This window comes from Chlamydotis macqueenii, chromosome 21 (assembly GCF_036417535.1).
Source record: "Chlamydotis macqueenii isolate bChlMac1 chromosome 21, bChlMac1.mat, whole genome shotgun sequence".
Taxonomy (NCBI): domain Eukaryota; kingdom Metazoa; phylum Chordata; class Aves; order Otidiformes; family Otididae; genus Chlamydotis; species Chlamydotis macqueenii.
The window spans coordinates 5,457-11,350 of record NC_141576.1 but is presented as its reverse complement, the minus strand read 5'-3'; the positions used below and the strand labels follow the sequence as shown (position 1 = coordinate 11,350).

General features: G+C 51.1%; 1 long non-coding RNA gene across 1 annotated transcript; it reads right to left on the bottom strand.

Annotated features, from left to right (window-relative positions):
- Positions 1-3,829: 3,829 nt before the first annotated feature.
- On the bottom strand, positions 3,830-5,401 carry LOC147598127 (uncharacterized). Its single transcript, XR_015260873.1, has 3 exons — positions 5,297-5,401; positions 5,094-5,195; positions 3,830-3,975 (listed from the first exon to the last, which is right to left on the bottom strand). It is a non-coding gene; the product is annotated as an uncharacterized LOC147598127 (long non-coding RNA).
- Between the last annotated feature and the right edge of the window lie 493 nt (positions 5,402-5,894).

The window sequence follows — 5,894 nt, the reverse complement described above, 5'->3', positions numbered from 1 at the left end:
ATGTATTCTAATAGCAGCTGTATGTCTTTCCAGTCCGGATTATGTTGTTTTACAATGAACTGGAAATGTTTAGCCACACTTACCGGATCGCTTCTGTAATCTTTAGCAATTTTTCTCCACTCTCCCAAGTCAGCGGTGGAGAAGGGTACTTTAATTAACATTGTTCCGCCATCCGGCCCCACCGCCTCCCGGAGGGGTGCTTGTAAGATTGTCGGAGCAGATTTCTGTCTAGTACGGGAAGATACAGGGCTATCAGGGGGATTCGATGTCCCTTCCGAGTCTGCGTCCTGGTCCTGTGATCGGGGGGGAGGTTTAAACAAATCACCTAAATCTTGTTCTGGAACCTGGCGTACTTTATCTGCTTTCGTACACCTCTGCCCAATGCTGCATGATGAACAGCACCTTTTTAACCTGCCCCCACCCCCCTTGTTCTCCCGTTCGAGTGCGAGTACCATAGGGTCCTGCGGGGATATCATCCCACAGTCCCTTTGCCACTCCGGGTGATTTCGTAGGGTAAAAAACATATCTGCATACGACACCTCGTCCCATTTCCCTTCTCTTCTAAGAAACAACATAAGCTGCAACAAAGTATTGTAATCCAACGTTCCATTGAACGGCCACTTGACTTCACCCTCTAACTTATACAATGGCCACCACTGATTGCAATATTTAATAAGAGTCTTTTTACTTTCCGTACCTCCACCCCCGGCAATATCTTTCCAGTGGGCGAGTATGCAGCCCAGGGGGCTTTTCCTTAATATTCCCCCTTGAGTGTTGCCCATTTTATATTTCCTCTGTGAGAGGGTCTCAATGAATGATTCAAATTTAGACTAACTATTTCACTCCTCCACACCACACTTACAATCAATCACTCAACCACACTCTCTTAACCATACAGCACAGGGATCCCTCATTCATACCAGCCTTTTAAAGCAGCTGCAAAATGGTTGCAAGAACAAACTCACCTACTGATGTTAAACTATCTCCAAATCCGGGTTAAAGAGGCCCGCTTACCCTTCTCCTGCTTCTCATGTACCGATCATCAGCAGGTCCATCCTGGCTCCCAGCAATGGGATGCAGCGGTTACCTCGGACTCGCTCGATCTACCCCCAAGATCGCTAGCGGCCGCTCTATCGGTCAGCGAGTCCCCTTTGATGCTCCAAACTAACCTGGGTACCCAACCAACGGGGACTATGCTGCACGCCAGACGTCTCTGCGCGATTTACCAGCTGCCCCAGCCACGCGTACGACTTACAGGCCCCTACCATTAAACATACCGTTTGGTCCGCGGCTTCAGGAGGTCGTTGTCTGCTCCTGCGGTGAGCGGCTGGCAGCGGAGGCTCCTCCGAGGAAAGTGCTCGGGGCGCGCCTAGGGGCGTCCGCTCCGCAGTCGATCCCGCAGCCAAGCAGAGATCCTCCTGGCTGGCTCGCCAAACTGACGTGCGGAAAACGGACTCCACAATCTGTAAGATTGTAAAGTAGGTATGCTTATTCAGCGCTGGGCAGCACAGGGGGGTAGTCCCACCAAAACCGTGCGCGCCTTACGTGGCAACTCACGTTGGGGGTGGGGGGCACTGGGCAAGTTGGGGAACACAGGCAGCGCCCCCAGGATCCCAAGACAGAGGGGTCATGGGGAGGCAGCGCCAAAAAGGGGGGCGTCGAACAGGGACACAAAACAAGAGTGCAGGGCACGCAACGGGCAAAACACAGGGGAAAAAAAACTCACAAGGGAGGAAAACCTCACACGGTGGGGGGGTGTTTTAGTGAAAAGCATTTGCAAGTGATACAGGGAATTAACGGTCTGCTAAATATTGCTTGATTTAGAAGACTGACTGTCTGCATACTGCTTGATTTAGGAGACTAACTGTCTGCTAGACAATGCCTAACAATCCTCTTGGCCTTGAAACTCACTTAAGCTTATCAGGGACTGGTACTTGTCAAGAAACTGGTATTCAGTCAAGGACTAATATGTCAAGCAAAGGACATGATAACAGGAGTCGTTCAGAAACTGCTGAAATCCCCAAGTGAAAGGAGAGCATGGGTGAATGACTGAAGTTCATCTAGAGGAAGATCAGACCCCTGAAGAAGTAAACGACCACCAGAGACAGATCTGAAATGCTAACGCAAGTGGTTTTTTAATAACCCCGCCTCGCTTATGCACATGTATGTCTGTATTGTGCAATCCTAGGAATGTGTGTACCTGCACCGGATACATTTTTGGTAAAATGTGCTGTCAGCGTGCGTGCTTTTGGAGAAGCAATCCCCCACGCACCCGGTGCCAAATAAACATGCCTGCTTTATAACTCTCTCCGAGTTGTAGAGTTTGATCCACGCGTCAGGAGGGCTGAGAAACACAGAGCGGGACAGTGGGGACGGATACGAGGGAGAGACGGACACGCAAGGACAAGGGGTACGTGTGGGAAGAAAGGTGCGTAAGGATGACCTATAGCAGGGAGTCCACGCAGGACAATCCACAGCACGTAACTCACCCGGCATAACCTGCACGAGATGACCCACACCGGACAATGGACCCACACTGCGTAATCCCCAGCGAGAACCCCTCCGTCTCCCACTGGGTCACACCAACTATCCCCAAATTGAGTGGCTTTTTTTTTTTTCCTTGTCCAGAATATTTTTTTTCCCATGGCCAGACTATGCTCCAGACCACACCTCATTTGATTTTTCCTGTGTCTGAATATTTAGTTAAAAGACTACAGAAGGAAAATCACCACATTCTTAACATTCACTCTAAAATCCATGCGGCAAGTCCCTTAGGAAAAATGCAGTCACGCATCATAGACGTACCTTGTACCTGCAGACCGCTACGGCTCCTTTCCATCCATCTCGTACTTTCATGGCCAAGGAAAGGGCGACCACGGTGAAACGCTGGCAGCAGACATTCAGCAGAGAGAGGGAAAAACCCCTTAGTTTGAAGCTAGGCAGGAATCTAACTCTTCCTTTTGGGGCGAGGTTTCTCAGGACTAAAACCACGTGAAGGACAGAGTATCTTGCAGCACCTTTGGTACAGCTGCTGATACCGGCCTTTAAAGCTTTTGCATTTTTCAGACACCCGGGCCTTTTTTTGACTCATTGGCAGCTTTAGTTTCACTCGAACCGCTGTCCTACATACAGGCAGGGGACAGACACAGATGCCTACATACATTTTCTCAACCCTAAGTACAGCCGAGATCTCCTCACCCTCTATGTGCCAAGTTGAATATTTGTTTGTTAAGGAGCACAGCAACACTTCTGTCCTCGTGAACTGCCTCCGAGCAGAGGAGGGCTCTGGGATTTCCTGGACGCCAGTGCTCCCGCTTTCACTGTCAACTCTGCACGGCCACCCACCGGAAAAAAGGCCTCAAAATAACGGACGTCAGACGATTGCTGCCACACCAAAAGTGCCAGCACTGAAAGCTCGTGCTGCTCCTCGCCGGCCCTTGCCAGCGCCTCTACAGGCCCACAAACATTATCCAGCCTAGAGACTGCATAAAAGGCAGACCGCCCCAGGCTGCAACACTCTTGCCCAGCGTACACTGACCAGTAACGTCTCCCCCTTCACCTTCCCGAGAGAGACTGTTCCCAGGGAGCCCTCTTCCTCCCATCAATTTACTACACCCTCCCTGCAGTTTTCAACCTTCTTCCCTCCTCGGCTGTGGTCCCTCAACTTAGCTCTCAAATGGCCAGAAATCAGATTCCATCCTCAAAAGAACAACCCCATGCTAACTAAGATGGCGCTTCCTCGCCCAGCTCCTCATCACCACTGCAAAAAAAAAAAACCCAAAAATAAAACCTACCGAACAGCACCGCCCTTCAACATCACACCACTTACCACCAATCTCTTCTATGGCACTCTCCTCCTCAAAAGCGCCGCAGTGCTCTGCTCACCGGCTCCACTCATTGCCAAGAAGTCCGACGCTGCAACTGCCGCTCGTGGTGCTTCAGATGCTGAGAGACGCAAAGCTCAACTTACTTTTTCTGGGGTGTAGGTAGAAAAAAAATAGGTGTCATACCAAGCTAACTAGAAAAGTATGTCATTACATGCAATGACAACATTATCAAAAACCACCTGCTTTAGCTTCCTACAAGAAAACAAATGCTCCAGGCTTCATTTCTAGCAAGACCATGCATGCTATCTAACTTCTACCACAGCTACGTTCTGGACAGGGCTGAATGACAAATGTAGCAGAACGTGGTGGCTCGCACACGTGGCCGACAGAGGCACGGAGCTCCTGGCACTGCGTCCTGGTGTCTGCTCTGTCAGGGAGGGCTCAGATGGACCAGCCACTCCTTGCTGGAGGCACCTGCCTGTGATTCACTCCTCAGTCCCCTCCAGCAGCCATGCCCAGGCGGCCCCCTTTACAGCTGGAGGCCCCTCATACAGCAGGGCCAGGGCCAGGGCCAGGGCCACCCTCAGCCTCACTGGACCCATCTGGGGCTGCCCCACCTCCAGCCCCAGCTGGAGCCCATCAGGAGCAGGGGCCCTTGCCAAAGCCCCACAGCACATCACCCCCTTCCCTGTGCCTGTCCTCAGCCATCAGCTCTGCACCCAGGGGCTGCAAACACATCCAGGGGCACAGAGGACGTCACAGACAGTGAGATACAGAACAGAAAAAAAAAAACAGTGACAGTACGCAAGACAAAGAGATAGAGAAAGAAAGATAAGAAAAGAAAGAGAGAGATAGAAAGGCAGAGGCACAGGGCAGGCATGCAGAGGCGCAAAGAAAAGCAGGCCAGAAAACAGGCTGGAGAAATTAGGTGGGGGGAGAAGACGGATGCAGATCAGGACAAAGAGATGGAAAAGGCAAAAACAGCAATGGGCCGCAGGACAGAGACAGAGGACAAACAAAGGAAGGAAAGGGAGCAGAACAAAAGTGCAGGGATACAAAACAAAAGGAAGCGGTAGAACAAGAGATTTAAAGGGAGAGAGAAAGGGGGAAGAGCATACAAGAACAGACAGAAGAGGAGAGGTAGAAGGAAACAGTAACAACAACAACAAATCACAGCAGCTTGGGAAAGGTAGGGGTCACGGGAGCGGCAGGGAAGGACAGGGACGCACAAGAGAGGAGGCAGAGCCCCAGGGGCCGGGGACTCACCACAGCTCTCACTCCCGGCACTGCTGGGAGAATCTGACAGGTCAGATGCTGCTTTCTGCTTCTCTCCTCTTCTGTAACTCCGACCACTTGGCTGTCCTCCACCTAAGAGAATACGTGGGTGTCTTACAGCTCTTAGACAAAAAGCTTCCTAGACACGTAGCCACCCACCCACGCTCGCTCGCTCGCGCGCTATGTGGCCGTACCGTGCTTCAGGTTCCACATACAGACTGTGCAGTGCGCACTGGCGGTCTGGCCTGCTGAAGAGTACAAAGAGGGATCCTTCCTCACCCGGAGAGGCAGGCTAGGCTCTCTCTGGCCTGCAGCGGGAGGCAGCTGCTGGCTGGCTGGCCTTTGGTTTCTTCTTCTTCTTTACCTTTCTGTGGCCTCTCCAGCTTCAGCTGCAGCAGCTCCTCTCCACAGGCAGTAAGCGCTCTGTTACATGACATAAATGTTGAAAATTAAATATCAGTATGAGGTGATTCTTGCTAACTGTAGAACTGTAGTCACATAGGTTAAGTTTTATACGAAATCTATTTGTCCTTAGAGGGAGTGGGACCCTAGAGATATTATAATACGCATTTGTTAGAAGCTAGCCTAGCATATCTTTAATACAATGGTAAGTCCCAAACACCCCCAAACACCACCTGCAGAAATAGGCCCTGAGCCATCACTTTGGAGCCAGGAAAATCAAGCAGCACCGCGACCTGTTCTCAAGACCAGATATGGAGATTTCAAGGAGGAGTTTGACCAGCGAATTTGAGGAGGGGGCGTTTTGACGACCACCAAGACCACCAAAAGACC